Source organism: Pan troglodytes, chromosome 4 (assembly GCF_028858775.2).
Source record: "Pan troglodytes isolate AG18354 chromosome 4, NHGRI_mPanTro3-v2.0_pri, whole genome shotgun sequence".
NCBI lineage: Eukaryota > Metazoa > Chordata > Mammalia > Primates > Hominidae > Pan > Pan troglodytes.
In genome coordinates, this window is record NC_072402.2 from 92,436,913 (window position 1) to 92,454,132 (window position 17,220).

The window sequence follows — 17,220 nt, forward strand, 5'->3', positions numbered from 1 at the left end:
GAAATTTGGCTGAAAATATGTCCCATTATTTTCCTGTGTTAATAGTTATGTAATATGATTTCTTCTTAGGTCTGACAAAATGTAATCTGACTTATCTTTTGAAAATTGGACATGTGCAATAGAGTGTTAAATATGAAAAATAACACTCATTAAACTTACAGATAAGCAACTAAAACATTATATCTTGTAATCTTTGTGTATTCCCTGTGCTTGATATACTGATATTATATCCTTTTCATGTCTTTACTTACTATGAATACATAGTCCAAGAACTTCTCTTCAATAATCTACTGTTTTATCTTTTATCTGTGCATTTGAACTTTAACGCCTGCTGGATCAAACACTTTCTTTCATCAATAAGATGAAAAGATTTTCCATGTATTATTCTCAATTTTAAAAATAAACCAGCGTATTCTGAAGATTAGAGGCAAAAAAAGACAGAGGTTCCCGAGTATTCAATGAATTCTGCATTTTTATCGGATGTAAATTGCAAATGAGCTTAAATCACATCATACTAAAATTCGATCTTTTGTCTTGAAAAAGGCAAAATAGAATACAAAAAAAAAATGTATCCCCAAAGTACTACTGTTTGGTTGTAAGTGTCTAAAATTTCCACAATAAGTGTGAGTAAAAGAAATCTAAAATGGCCTTTAGAAGTTAGTTTTACTCCTTTATGACATCACCAAGCCCTTTATTCTATTCCTTTAGTTATGGAACAAGGTAAGAAATCATAGTCTATAAAAATATCAACTTTTTAACTATTCTTGATTTGTGATAATTGCATAATAGGTGACTTTGATGAGTAATGTTTTTCTTTAAAAAGTAAATACACATTTCCAGTGCAGAATCTAACATTAGTAGAGATAAAATACCTTTTAAAAATAATTATTTAAGGAAAAGTAATTATGGCTTCTGGACCTTATATCAAAAAAAGTAAATGTTTTAGGGCTTGCACAAAAGGTAAGTTTTTGTTCAGTTTTTTGAGAATGAAGGGCCAGGAACAATGGATCTGCTTATAGAGAAGGGTGGGGATGGGACTGCAAAAGTTGTCAGATTTAATGTTCCCTAAAAAAGTACTTTCATCTGGAAGCTGGAAATGCCTCATCCCATCTTATGTGTAGGAATGCACTCTCTTCACTTTATGTTTGTATGTGCTTTTCCCTGTCTTGTATTCCATTGTGGATTCTTATATTTCCAAGCTGCTTTCTCAGTATGATGCAAATTCCCTGAAGTCTCTCACAACACTGGTCACTTGATCAACGTTTCTGTCTTAAACACATTTCACTCAGGTTTTGCCTATCTTTGTCAGAGCAACAAATTATTTTCCTCCACACACTCTGACAAGCAGCCTCACTACTAACAGCTTACCAAAACTGATAAGGAAAAGAAAAATGCTTTTCCTCACTGCCCAAAGGCACTAAAACTGCACAGATCTTTCATTAATCATTGTAAATATTTTATTCAGCTGGCTTCTTGTCAACCTACATTTTGCATTAGTATTTTCTCTTGTATTGTAATTGTCTACAAGACAGATTTGCCTACATGTTTGCCTTTGAAAATTGTGATTAAGCAATTAATGGATGTCTCTTTGTTGTTAATGAGTTTGTTATTCCATGCTATGAAATGTTATTTTATATCCAAACAGGTTTGAGAGAAAGATTAGATGTGGGATAAAGATATTGTCTAATTTACTCATAGCCACACATTTACTAGAAGATCTAGATTACATGAGTAGTGGGGGATCTTTTTTTGTCTTATAACAGTAATGCATTATTTTTCAAGAAAAGAGTTGATAGTGTTGCAGTCTGCTTAGTCCCTAGTACAGCTAAGTCCAAATTCTTGTCCCACAACCAAGAAGAATGAGACATGCGGACATTGGAGAGTGAGTAGAGTACGATTTATTAAGCAAAAGGAAAGTTATCAGCAAAGAGAGGGGGCTGGAAAGCAAATTTCCAGAAACAGGACTGAGTTCCTGATATGTTATGTGGCAGAAGCCAGGAAGTCTTCTGTAGGTTTTTCTCCAAATGGGAGAGGTAAATGTTCCTCCTATGGGTGTTGCATCTGCACATGCTTGAGTTTGGGCTGACTGACTCCCTCTTGGTTATTACCCATGAATGCTTAACCAAAATCCATGGAGGGGCTAAACACACAATGCTGATATCATGTTAACAGTATTATATTTAGCAAGGTTAAGTCAAAGATATTTATTTTGATTAATTGTGCCTGCACCTAAATTGGGACAGTCCCTGTGAGCAGCACCCTGGCTTAAGGGGAAGCTCTTAACCACATTTCTTCCCTTTAGCTGCATAGGCAGTTTAGGTGCTGTCCATGGTTGTTCCTGTGAATATTGCCTCTCTCTGTTCTTCTCCACTGATCCTCCCTCTCGATCTGCCTAACCAGCTCCTAACTGCCTCCTCTCTCCTTCCCCACTCTGGAGTAGTGACCCTAATTGCGGTTAAGGGAAAAGGGAAGAAAACCACGCTAGCTGCTTCAAGCTGTGAGGGGACATTGTTTGTGTGGCAGTCAAGAGTCATGCAGAGGGCGGTCTAGCAGGCCTTGGAAGAAGGACTTGTCCATGTGGGGTGCCATCTGCATCACCATCTGAAATTTGATGACCTCTAGGTGAGGAGAAACAAATTTTACAAGAAGGGTTAATATGCAGAGTCCAAGAAGCAGAGCTAAGACAATCATTACCAGAAGTCCTAATAAGGGGGGGAACCATGTCATTGAAGGGAGATATCCTTTAATGGTATTTCACATATCTCCAGCTAAATGGGTCTTAGCACCCCTTAACAATTTAGCTCTACAAAGTAGCTGGTTGGCTCCAAATTCAACCTGTCCTTAGGAGTTAACATAAAAACAACAAGAAGTATCTGCTATAGCACATACCCCTCATTTTTCTGCTAAGAGATAATCAAGGTCTATTCTGTGATCCATCACCTGATTGGCAAGTAAATCTAATGACATTTGGAGGACCTTAAAACCCTGAACAGCATCTTCAGCATATTGTTCAATTACACTTGATGCATTTTGAATTGTTTATGCATTGTAAACTATTCCTACAACCAAGCCACCTATGGATGTAACAGCTGTTATTACACTTAAGGCTATAAGACCTACTCCTCGTTTCTGTTTGGTACGTTCTTAATGGGAAGGGACTTTGTGAAGCAGATACTGGCATATTTGTAAAGAGCCATCTAGAGGTAACACCCATTGCAGTGAATACATCCCTCGCACCACTGTGCAGTATAGGCAACTCAAGGCCCAGAGTTTTTGCTGCTGGTCTTCACAGACGAACCACAGTCCCTGAGATGCACAAAAGATAGTGGTATTTTTTCAAGTTCACCCACTTCTATACATCCTGGCTGAATGTACAGTTTGGGACAGATGATTCAGCTCCTAAAGGACCCCAAGAAGTACCAGCCCAAGCTCTTTCCTTTTGTAAGGCAGAGTGGTTTGTTAAGGCACCAACAATTAAATCTGCCCACATACAATGAATGTAGGCATTAAGTGTCCAAAAATTCTTGTTCTGATAAGTTTTAATACCTCTAGTCCCGTTAAATAGTTGATAAGCAAAAGCTTTGGAAGAATAAAAAATTAATAAGACTCTCTGCTCCATAACATACAGTGTTCCATGTTGTTAGTCTCCAGGTGGAAACACAGGGTATTGAGGACTACTAGGGAAATCCTCTCTTATCGAGGTGGGTAGCCCCCCCCCATGTTTGTACCAAACAGGTATTCTAAACGGTTGGATTTCTGGGACTACTGCTGCATTTTCAGAAAAGGGTTGGAAACATTTAGGAAAGTGAGAGGAATATATTAATCATATTTAGCTTATTGGAGCATTTCTGATAAATATGCCAGAGTGCAAGAGGTACTCCTGATGGTAATTGTGGTGACAGTAAAGTGAAACTCTTTACTACATGCATAATTTGTGACATTCCAAAGGGGATGTACACAGCTTTTTTGAGGGTGGCCCCCATCCGCAGTGGAGGACTTCTTATAAATTGTATTAATGGAGGGGCTGAAATGGAAGGACTACAGAAGCATTGTGGCCACTCTGGAATTTGTGGTGCCTGCTTGCAAGGGTTGGTTATAGGTTTCAACTTGTATAAGTATGGGGTGGATTTTTTCAGGAGATTCATGGCAAATCTAACAATTACTAAGATTCTGACCTTTTGTTATATCCTGGGTTAGATGGGTTAGGTAATTTCCATTTCCTATCTTACATATTATTTAAAAAACTAATACAAAAAAGCCATTCATAATATAAGCAGATGTTAAACAATTACTTAGCTAAGAAAGTTGCATATGGTTGGAATAAATATAAATGATATAATAAAAAAGAGCTACAGAGGGAAAAAACAGGAATAAAAAGCAAAATAGGCTAATCACTTTGAAAGCAATGTTGTGGCTAAAGCTGTTTCACGTTGTGAAAGACATTAAATCCTAGCAGAAAAATAGCTGCTTAGGGAAGTAAATAATCCCTTGGGTGTTCCGGATTAAGGGATCCTTGGCAAAGTTGCCTTATCGTGAGAATTACAACAGAAGCAGAGCAGCAGTTATAAAAAATAGTACCCCAATATACCCCAATATACAAAATACAACCCCAATTTCCAATTGGATGTTGGGAAGTCTGATTCCAAATAATATTTGACCTCTCCCAAAGGATCTATTAGATTAGTATTTAGACTCCATGGGTAATGAAAGTCTCCCTGTAAAAATGCATCAAAAAGTGTTTCAATATTCACTGATGAGTGGTGAGAGGAAAAGTGGAGATAATTGAATGGCTTTGGCCGATAAGGGATACAATGGGACTAAGATGATGGGATTAGCAATGAGAGTGTTCACTCTTCATAAAGGTGAGAGATTAATTGCTGGCAAGGGCAGCAACACACAGGTTTAACTATGCAAGTTAGAACAAAGGCAATGACACCAAGTACCAAATGTCATATGGGTAACACCAGAGAAAGAATGTCAATAGGCCCCATATGTTACTTATCTTTTATAATTTTTATTTTGAGATCTCTAATTTCTTCACATTGATATTTTTTATGTACTTCTGAGCTAGTGGAGGCAAAGGGGCTCAAACCTGTCTTTGAAGGGGTGTTTCTCACCCATAATAAGGCCATGGGAAGAAGAGTGACCTGAGGGAAATGAGTTTCTTGAGACATTTTTCTGAGGTCCTTTGATAATATCATTTATCTTTTCTACCTTTCCCGAGGACTGTAGTCTCTAGGCACAGTGAAGATGGTATGGTATGCTTAGTGCTTTTGAGGCCCCCTAGGTGACAGCCCTTGTATAAGGGGCCATTATTGCTCTGGGAGTACTTATGGAGTCCAAAGTGAGTAATTATCATATTAATTAGTACTTTATCAACTCAGAGGCTCTTTCTGTCATGGGAATGGTTCTACCCAGTTAGGAAAGGTATCTACCCATACCAAGACATACTGGATGCCCCTTATCTTTGGCATAGGGGTGAAATCTGACTGTCAGTCTTCCCCTGGGTAGCCTCCCATTCTTTGGGTTCCAGGGGAGAGAAGCTGTTTGTTGAGGGGATTAATTTTAAGGCAAATTTCACAAACATTAATAACCTCTTTGACTGTATTTAGCAGATTTTCACCTGAGAACAGCCTTTGGGCCAATTGGTAAGTTTTATTCTTTTCTAGGTGAAAGGATTGATAAAGGAATTTAAGAACTTTCCATTGGCTGGAGGCAGGCAAAGGAAGTTTGCCATCCTCCAATAGTAGCCATCCTTTGGGCTGAAAAGTGTATCCTTGAGAGGTGGCTCATTCTATTTCTGCAGGAGAATACCAAGGTTTTATTTCTTTTATGGAGCCCTTCCAGATCAGAGGGTCCTCAAGTGCATTGGAACTCTGGGGCATTTTTGCTGCTAACTTAGCTGTTTGGTCTGCTAATCTGTTGCTTTTGGTTATTTTACCCATCCTCTTTTGGTGGACTTTGCAATGTATTACTGCCACTTCCCATGGAAGGAAAAGTGAGGATACTCGTTTGTCAATTTCCTGATGGTATTTAATGGTAGACCCATTAGATGTAAGGAAGTGTCTCTCTTTCCAGTAGTGGCATGGAGGACTAGGAAAGCATACTTGGAATCAGTGTAAATGTTAATAGCTTTCTCTTTGTTTAATCCAAGTACCCTAGTGAGAGCAATTTGCTCAACCAGTTGAGCACTTGTGTCCAGTGAGAGAGGTGTGCTTTCAATAATGTCATTCAGGGTGACCATTGTATATCCTGCTTTATGGACTCCTTGTTCTACAAAAGAACTTCCATCTGTAAAGAGAATCCAGTCTGGGTTATCAAAGGGGGTTTCTTTGAGGTCCTCCCTAGCCACATATATTTGCACCACTATCTGCATGAATTGTTGGTAATGTAATGGGGTCCTTCCTCAGGGGGACATGACATTCCCTTCATTCAAGGGATTCTGTGTCTGTAAACTGGCTCAAGTCTGGACAGTGATTGAGGGGCTGTGATTCTCTGTTTTTATAATTCAAATTAGTCTTTTGTCCATTCAACCTATAAGTTTTCTGTTTGTATAATGTATGTAGGAATGCAGTAGGCTTCCTATCAGTTTTACTTCTAGGAACACTGTGATTAGTTAGCCAATGCCAGGGCTCTACAGGTGTCAGACTATTCTATTGCCACTTTGCCTCTGCTATCCATTATGGTAGCCACGCCCACCTTGCCTTGCCTTTGATGGTTGAGTGCTGCCACTTGGCCTTTGCCACCTCGGGATCCAATTATTCCCATTGTGTTTAAATATTTTAGCTGAGTGACTGCAGTTCAAACTGTTAGATCTGACATACAGAGAAAAGCAATTATAGGGCTCTTCAAAGATGCAGGTGCTGCCCTCACAAATCTATTCTGCAAGGCATTGGTGAAGGGTATATCTTCTGGACCTTCCCAGCTGGGATGAGTAGGTCTAAAGTGACTAATCCACTCCACCATCACAATCTCTCTAAGCCTTTGGATCCCTTACTCTACACTAAACCAGGGAGGTCAAGCATTTCCAGCTCACTCATGGTGGACCAACTTTTAACGCATATTTCAGCTAACCAAGCAAATAAACTATTGGAACCTTTTTTAACTCCCTGACCTGCAACATTAAATGCAGAGTCCCTACTCAGTGAGCCCAAATCAATAAATGCAGTCTGATCCAACTCTATGTTCCTTCTGCCATTATCCCACACCCTTAATATCCATTCCCATGCCTATTCTCCAGATTGCTGTTTATCTAGAGAACTCAAACAGTTCTTTTCAAGTGTAGTGCACCTCCTCATGGGTCACACTCTCAACTTTACCTCTAGGGTCCTGCCGGGACTTTAGTTATGGGTGTAGAAGCAAACAGAGGTGTTAGGGATAGCATCTGAAGAGAATCAATATTAACTTGCCTGGCAGCTGCCTCAGGGGAGGCCATCACTGTTCCCTCAGGGAGCACAGGGTTTATCTCCTCAGACAAAGGTGGAAATCCTGATGGCAGCATGGGTCAGGTAGGGGTATTGCCATTACTGGGGATGGGGAAGCTGTTCCTTCTGGCAAAATAGGTTCATCAGAGTTTACAAACTTAGTGTCCCCAGCTTCATCAGGGTCCTCCCACACGTCCCCATTCCAAGTTGCAGGGTCCCATTCTTTTCCAATCAATACCCTCACTTTAACAGTAGACACCGGGTGAGGCTGTGCATGGATCTTTCATTGCAGGTCAGCCACTCACATGATAAAATCTTATGTTTGTTTTTCCGTAATTTCAGCTCTTTCTCTCCAGGAGACAAAACTCTTACTCAGGGCAATCTTAGCACATGTGAGGCTCAGAATATGCTTCTGAAGCGAGGAGACAGAATCACTGAGTTCATCGTTTTCATTCATCACTTTGTCCACTGAGCTTAGGAGCAACCAACCAGCTTCATTATGTTCCTTGGTCCTCCAAATATGATCAAAGGTATTATGTGTAGAGTCACTAAACTCCTTGCTTCTCATGATCAGTGAATCAGGAGTGTCACATGCATTTTTTTTGCATGACTCTCTAAACAGTTCACATCAAGGACTATCAGTGTTCTCCATACTACTAGAAGTAGGGTCCTTAGCATTTTTGGGTCTACTCACATTAAGCAGCCAACTTCAGAAACCCCAAAACAAATGAAAGAACTCCATCCTTAATATTCTGTTATCCAGAACCACTCCTGGTACCAAAATATGTATTAGTCAGGGTTCTCTAGAGGGACAGAACTAATAGAATATACATATCCTATTAGTTCTATATTAGTGTTTGTGTATATATATATATATATATACACATATATACATATATACACATATATATACATATATATACATATATATACACATATATACATATATATACATATATACATATATACATATATATACATATATATACATATATATACATATATATATACATATATATACACATATATATACATATATATATGCCCTCTAATATATACATTAGAAAGAGTTTCCTTTATATATATAAAGGAGAGTTTATTAAATATTAACTTACATGATCACAAGGTCCCAAAATAGGCTGTCTGCAAGCTGAGGAGCAAGAAGAGCCAGTCTGAGTCCTAAAACTGAAGAACTTGGAGTCCAATGTTAGAGGGCAGGAAGCATCCTGCATGGGAGAAAAATGTAGGCTGGGAGGCTAGGCCTGTCTCATCTCTTTACGTTTTTCCACCTGCTTTATATTCGCTGGTTGCTGATTTGATGGTGCTCACCCGATTAAGGGTGGGTCTGCCTTCCCCAGTCCACTGACTCAAATGTTAATCAACTTTGGCAACACCCTCACAGACACACCCAGGATCAATATTGCATCCTTCAATCCAATCAAGTTGACACTCAGTATTAACCATCACAAGGGGATATTGCCTCTGGTTAGGGAAGGATGTGGGAGCTGTAAGATGGATTTGAACCAGTATGGTGGTTGTAGCCCTGCCAATTTTTCCTTGAGTTTCCCAAACTTCTGAATTAATGTTGGTCTCCACCAGGGGAAGACAAAGTATTTGCTCCGGATCTATAAGGATGATCAGTCCCATAGGAGCTAAGAGATCCCTACCTAGCAAAGCAGTTGGGCTTTCAGGCATGATTCAGAAGGCCTGAGTAAACAAGAGTTCTACCCAGCTCCAATTTATGGGTTGAGGAAAACGTCGGATTAAAGTCTTTCCTGAGTTGTTCATCACAGTCATGCTACTGGAGGAGGAAGGCCCAGATTGGAGGGGAGATCAGAAAGGCTCACTCCAGTGTCCAGAAGGAAGTTCACCTTCCTCCCTTCAACCTCCAGAATCACCTGAGGCTCCTAGATGGTAATAGCAGTCTGAGCCATTGGAGCTGTGGAGTTGAGCCCATGACCCATCCATCCTACTGGACCATTTGTGAGACTAGCTGTGGACCCAGTGACCTAAACCTCCAGGGACAGTGAGCCTTCCAGTGGTCCCCAACACAGGCTGGACAGCATCAAGGAGACTTCCTTTTGCTGCCTGGACAATCCTTCTTAAAGTGTCTTGGTTTGCCACACCTGTAGCAATTAATAGGTGCAGCTCAGGACTCCTGGGTTTTATAGGCCTGCAGAGTAGCCACTAGAGCCTCTGCCTTTTTCTTGTGCTTCCTCTTTCTCCTGAGCCTCATCCTCGTGCCTGTTGTAAAAGACGAGGTGGCCACCTTCAGGAGGTTTTGTAAGGTGTTATCTGGTCCTATGGCTTATTTCTGTAGCTTCTTCCTGACAACTTGTCCAACTGGGTAATAAACTTGTCCTTTCATATTTGTTGTCCTTCATTTGAATTGAGAAACAGGGAGGTGTGTTTTATTAAAGCTTTTCTCAGCCTTTCCAAAAAGGCTGAAGGATTTTCATCTGGTTTCTGGTCTATCATAGATAGTTTGGAGTAATGAAGAAGCTTGGCCCTGGTTCTTTGTGAGCCCTCTAATATATACATTAGAAAGAGATTCCTTCTCCATTCTCTGGTGCTTTCATCAATGTTCAATTTAGAGTCCTCCAAGGGCACTGCTACCCTCTCAATTGGATAATACTCTTCCCCTTTTCTGGCACTGTATGAGACACAAAGTTTGTCCCCAAATTTCTCTGCTGCTTGCAGGGCTGCCTATTTTTCAGCAGCAGTCAGGGTTTGATTTAAGGGTAGCATAAAATCTTTCCAAGAGAGTTTAAATACTTTGGTTATGTTCTGGAAAGCTTCTATATATATATCAGCATTATCTGGACTACCAAGATCCCTCTTAATTTGTTTTAAGTCCTGTATAGAAAAGAGGACCTGTACCTTAACGGGACCATATTCACAAGGCATCTTTTCTAGGGGCATGAGTAAGGCCAGGGACCACCTAAAAAGAAGGTTCCTAGAATGGGGTAAGTTTGAGGGGGTTCTAGGAAGTCCTGGATAAGTTGGGCAGGATGGACCAGGGGAACCTATAGAGAAGGTAGTGCCTCTCTGTAGGCATTTCCAGGGATTCCCACCTCCCTGTCCCAGTCCACTAAAACTGTCCCTTGCAGCTCCTCTCACAATACAACTGCTAGTAGGGCTGAGTCAATGCTATAGCATTGAAAGAGGTCCGGGTTATCCCACAAAGCAAAGGAGGCTTATACATATGGGACCTCAGACCATTTACGCTCATGTTTGCAGAAAAGGTCCGGCTGCTGGATGGTGTTAAAATTAATACTTCCCTCAGGAGGAAAGACCTGTCTGTCCTCTAGCTGGTAAGCCAGCCATGCCCCTGTGCAAAAGAATATAAGTAATTTTCTCTTTAGAGTCTGAGGGTCCAAGGAGTCCCAGTGTTTCAGGAGGCACTTGAGGGGAGTGGAGGCTGAAGATGTTACCCACCTAGAAAGAGAGAGGAGAAAAAGCAGCCTATCCAGAAAGAGAGGGGAGAAAAGGCATCTCTTAGTCTGCTTCCCCCATTCAGAGTGTCCTTGGGTGGAGAGAGAGAGAGAATAGGCATCCTCTGTCTTCTTTTTCCCTCACTGTATCCCCTGGCTCCTGTCGGCTGTCATAAGTACTGCCTATGGATCCAGAGTAGCTAGTCAAGAGGGGAAGTCACACTTACCTTGTTTTAAGTGTACCTGGGCAAAGCTCTAGCTCTCCACTGTTGGTGTCTTTGCCCTCCTAGCCTAGTTGCCTTTTTAGACTTCCACCTTGGGGCCCTGAAGAGACACTGGAATAGCTGAATTTGGGCCAAAAGCCTCAATGGAAGGGGTACTCTAGGCCATTCACTAAATTCTTCACTCATTTTGCAGGTCAGAGATTGGGTAAAATCAAGACATCACAGAAAAAGGGAATGATTAACCTCCAAACGTATTCCTCCTTGTTGTTTCAGTTCCATTGCAACTGGAAATATACCAGATGTCTCAAAAGGATGTAACCTTCATACTGGTTCCCTCCCTTCTGCAGAGACAGCATAGAAGCAAACATCTGTCTAGCTATGCTTTCTTCTTTTTCCCTATCATACAGTAAACTTTTCCATTTGCAAATGGGGCAAGAGGCTTGGTCCCTGATGAGAGGCCAGAGGAGTGTGTGTAATTGGAAAACTAAAGGTTTTGGCCAGAGGGTTGATGAAGCTCCCCAAGGAAAGAAATCCCATCCCATCACGTGGCTTGATAATAATTGAAATGTTTGGCTGTAACTTTTCCTCCAAATACTTTCTTTCCAGGCAGACATTGTAAAGAGAGGTTTGGGGCTCGATAGGCTGTCTCTACAATGTGTCTCCTAACAGAAGAAAATTAATTTGTCTCATAGAGATGCTGCTTAAATTCATTGGACAGTGCTGAGTTCTTACATGAAGAAAGAAACAGCCCAAATGGAGAGAAGGGTATTGATATGGTTTGGCTGTGCCTCCACCCAAATCTCATCTTGAAATCCCACCTATTGTTGGAGGGACCCAGTGGTAGGTAACTGAATTATGGGGGCAAGTCTTTCCCATCGTGTTCTCCTGGTGGTTGGTGGGTCTCACAAGATCTGATAGTATTATAAGGGGAAGTTTCCCTGCACAAGCACTCTCTCTTTGTCTACTGCCATCCATGTAAGACTTGACTTGCTCTTCTTTGCCTTCAACAATGATTGTGAGTTTTCCCCAGCCACGTGGAACTGTAAGTGCAATTAAATCTCTTTCTTTTGTAAATTGCCCGGTCTAGGGTATGTCTTTATCAGCAATGTGAAAACAGACTAATAAAGTAAATTGGTACCAGTAGAGTGGGGCATTGCTGAAAAGATACCCAAAATGTGAAAGCTGCTTTGGAACTGGGTAACAGGCAGAGGTTGGAACTGTTTGGAGGGCTCAGAAGAAAACAGGAAAATATGAAAATGTTTGGACCTTTCTAGAGACTTGTTGAATGGCTTTGACAAAAATGCTGACAGTGATATGAACAATAAGGTCCAGTCTGAGGTGGTCTCAGATGGAGATGAGGAATTTGTTGGGAACAGGAGCAAAGGTGACGCTTGTTATGTTTTAGCAAAGAGACTGGTGTCATTTTGCCCCTGCCCTAGAGATTTGTGGAACTTTGAACTTGAGAGCCATGAGTTAGGGTATCTGGCAACAGACAAATACCCTATGCAGCAAAGCATTCTAGAGGTGACTTGGGTGCTGCTAAAGGCGATTTGGGTGCTGCTAAAGGCATTGAGTTTTATAATGAAAGCAGAGCATAAAAGTTTGGAAAATTTGTAGCCTGACAATGTGAATAGAAAAGAAAATCCCATTTTCTGAGGAGAAATTCAAGCTGCTGCAGAAATTTGTGTAAGTAACAAGCCACATGTTAATCACCAAGACAATGGGGAAAATGTCTCTAGGACATGGCAGAGACCTCTGTGCCACACAGACACCACAGAGTGGATAGCGTAGAATTGATTAAGCTAAAGGAAAGTTCTAGGCAAAGAGAGGGGGGCTGAAATCAGGTTTCCAGAAATGGGGCTGAGTTCAGCCTCTTTTATGTGGCAGAAGCCAGGAAGTCTTCTATGGGCTTTGCCCAAATGGGAGGGGTAAAGTTCCCTCCTAGGGGTGTTGCATCTGCACATGTCTGGGGTTGGCCAGAGTGAGTCCATCTTGGTTATTATCCATGAGTGCCTGAGCAAAACCCATGGGGGATCTGAAACCACAATGCTAATGTCATGTTAATGACTTTATAATGAGCTGGGTCAAGTTAAGGACATTTAGGTTGATTTATTGTGACTGCACCTAAGTTAGGACAGTCCCTTCTGAGCAACATCCTGGCATAAGGAAAAGTTCCTTTTTTTTTTTTTTTTTTTTTGAGACAGAGGCTCCCTCTGTTGCTCAGGCTGGAGTGCAGTGGTGTGATCTCGGCTCATGAGAAGCTATGCCTCCCGGGTTCACGCCATTCTCCTGCCTCAGCCTCCAGAGTAGCTGGAACTACAGGCGCTGGCCACCACGCCTGGCTAATTTTTTTGTATTTTTAGTATAGACAGGGTTTCAACACATTAGCCAGGATGGTCTCAATCTCTTGGCCTCATGATCCGCCCGCCTTGGCCTCCCAAAGTGCTGAGATTACAGGCATGAACCACCGCGCCCAGCCATAAGGCGAAGTTCTTAACCACATTTCTTCCTGTTAGCTGCAGACACATTGTGGGTGCTGTCCTGTGGTTATTCCTGTGAACCTTGCATTTCTCTGTCCTTCTCCTGAGACTCTCCCTCTCTATCTGCCTAACCAGCCCCTAACTGTGTCCTTTCTCATTTCCCCCTCTGGAGTGGTGATCCTAACTGCTGTTGGGGGAAAAGGGGAGATGACCACACTAGCTGCTTGGAGCTGAGAGGGGGCATCATTTGTGAGGCAGTCAGGTCCACCAGAGGGTGGTCTAGTGGGCCTTGGAAGAAGGACTTGTCCAAGTGGGGTTCCATCTGCCTCATCATCTAAAGTTTGATGGCCTCTAGGCAAGAAGAAACCCTCCCTCTCTATCTGCCCAACCAGCTCATAATTGCCTCCTCTCTCAATAGTACATAATTTTATTCATTATACTCACCATTATTTTAATTACAAAAATTTTTTCCTCTACACAAACCCTTCCGCTTAGCTTTCTTTCTGTAAGACCAAGTTTTGTTAAAAGTAAATGAAATCATTTTTAAGAATATTCTTTCATAATGTAAAGTAACACACCAATGAAAAGTAGTGTTAATGTCTTTGTTCATAATGCTTTAATATTTTTATGACATACTTTTCAGTTGCCTGGTGCATGCTTTAACTCTCATTTCTCTGATGAACAAATGTTACTGAGATTCTACTATGTTTCAGACACTCTTCCAGTTCTGAAAATACAGCAGTGAACGACACAGGTAAAAGTTCCTATCCATTTAAGTGATAAGACTCTGAAAATAATCAAATAAATAAGTTGAAGTATGCATATTTTCAGATGCTGTTAAGAAAAACAAAGCTAAGGTGTCCCTGGAACTTATAGAGTATTTAGGATAGTGAAAGTCTCAGAAATGTCCTCATTGGGAATGTGACCTTAAAGAAAAGTTTTGGGAGGGCAAGGTGGGAGGATCACTTGAGGCTGGGAGTTCAAGACTACCCTGGGTAACAGAGCAAGACCCTGTCTCTACAAAAATAATGACAATAACAACAATACAATAATAATAATAAAGTTGAGATAAAAAGTCTGAAGGAAATAACAGTGAATAACTGAAGTGAATAACTGAAGGAAATTAACTGTGTGAATATGTGGGGCTTTTATAACTGGTAAAAGAAACAAATGCAAAAGTCCTGGGGGAATAGAGACTTAGCATGTTAGAAAAACAAGAAGAAGTCCACCTTGCTACAGAGAAATAAGGGAAGAGTGATGAAGCATCAAGCAGGAGGCATAATGAGGGAGGAAGGAAGCCTTGTAGGGGCTTTGTGGGACTTAGGTTTTGACTCTGTATGATGTGATGACACGTTATGGGAGGTTTGAATGAGGTTCATTCTGTCTAGCACAAGATCAGGAAACCAAAGAGAAGACTCAAAAAGACCAGTAAGGAAGGTATCAACTGTGTCCAGTTGAGAAGCAATGGAGGCATTGACCAAAGTGGCTGTTGCATCATTGAGAAAGACCAATTTTCACTGTGTTTTGGAGACAGAGATTGTTATTGTCCTGCTGGATCTAAGCATGTTGAGAGAAAAAGAGAGGAGTCTGGAGTATCTGACAAGATGAAAGAATCAGGTTGTGCTTTATTGAGGTGGAGAAGCCATTTGTGTGTGTGTGTGTGTGTGTGTGTGTGTGTGTGTGTATGAGAGAGAGAGAGATAGATGATAGCACTCATATATGTGTTGGGAAGAATTAGAATTTCTTTTAATAAATTTAAAATATTATTAGTTATAGAAATCTTAATGTGGACTATTCTTCTTTCACCCCATAAACAGTTGTGAAGTTCTTTTAGATACCACATTTGTCATCTCTCTGGGACTCATGTCCTTCCCTCTTCTCTCTGATTGACATTAGTCTTCAATCGTTTTTTCCTGAGTTATTTAAACATCGTCTGAATCATCTCTCTGCTGTTCATTATTAGTCTTTCCAGTGCCTATTAAGAATTGAAGTCAGATTAATACATTTAAAATACAGTAATGACTATTTTATTATCCATATCAAAGATGTTCAGAGATTTTCCTTCCTCTTCCTCTACTCATTCCCTCTCTTGGCATTCAAGATATTCCAAAACATGACCCCAAATGTTTATCTTTTAAATTCATTTAACATCTTTGCTCATCAAAAATTGCAATTTTATAAATTAAATAGTTACTTATGATAGGAATAACTTATGTCTTTTTAGCCCTTCAAACTCATCTTTAATTTTTTCTTATGAATTATTTACATCTATAAGTTTTACCTTACAAAGTGATGCCTCCAGTAAGATGCTGCTGGGCTAGAAAAGATAATGCTTCCAGGTGGAAATGAACTATTTTGGAGTCAAGGTGTACAAATTGCTGCATAACACTGTAGCAAATAGCACAATCGATGCCAGTTAAATTCTTAAAATATTTAAGCATTTGTCTTTTGATCTCACTTTTCTCATTTGAATTGAGGAATGAAATTGTTCATAAAATCAACAAGGCAAAGATTACCTTTATAAACATGAAAGATATATACAAATATATATATATACATATGTGTGTGTGTGTGTATATATATATATATATTTTTTTTTTTTTTTGAGATGGAGTCTTGCTCTGTCACCAGGCTGGAGTGCAGTGGCTCAATCTCAGCTCACTGCAACCTCCGCCTCTTGGGTTCAAGCGATTCCCCTCCCTCAGCCTCCCAAGTAGCTGGAATTACAGGCATGCGCCACCATGCCCAGCTAATTTTTTGTATTTTAGTAGAGACGAGGTTTCACCATTTTGGCCAAGATGGTCTCAATCTCCTGACCTCGTGATCTGCCAGCCTCGGCCTCCCAAAGTGCTGGGATTACAGGTGTGAGCCACCATGCCTGGCCACATGAAAAATATTTTGATCCCATATACCTGTGTGTGTGCCCACATACCAATAAACTTCCTATCAATGTTGTTCTGGTTGTATCCCTTGAGATAAATTCTCATATCTATTATATAGAGGTACAGCAGGTCCTCCAATAATATTGTTTTGTTCAATATTGTTTTGCCTCAACATTGATGAGGAAAAAAAAAAGTTCCTTATCAGTGTGGAGTTTGCATGTTCTCTCCATGTCTGTGTGGCTTTTCTCTGGAAGCTATGGCTTTCTCCTGTATTGCAAAGCTATGCACATTAGGTGAACTAGCATGTTTAAAATATCCCAGTCTACATGAGTGTGGGTGTGTATGTGAGTGTGCTCCGTGATGGGATGGTGTCCAGTCCAGGGCTCTTTCCCCTCCTTTCACCCAAAGTTTTCAGAAGACTTTTCAGCCACCTGTAACCCTGAACTGGCACAATTGGGTAAATAATTATCTTGTTTTTATAAATTTTTATGAAATGTAGGTATAGTTCAAATTTCTTTCAATATTTAATATTAGAATTGTTTTTTTGTTAATCTAGGAATTTAATGACATTTTTGTTACTAGAAATATGTTTTAGGTACTCAACTCTTCTTTGTAACAATTAGCTTATGGTATAGAATTTCATTATACATTGTTTCACTTAAAGTCACAGTGTCCAAAAATCTGTCCATAGCATTCAGTGAGGTCTTACTGTTTCACCAAGTTTGGTGGCTTACTTTTCTTAAGTAATAGGCCCATTGTCACAGAGAAGCCCAGAC

General features: G+C 40.5%; 1 protein-coding gene across 1 annotated transcript in view; it reads left to right on the top strand.

Annotated features, from left to right (window-relative positions):
- CDH18 (cadherin 18) overlaps positions 1-17,220 on the top strand; it is a 1,109,578-nt gene that overhangs the window by 225,111 nt on the left and 867,247 nt on the right. The window lies entirely within an intron of this gene.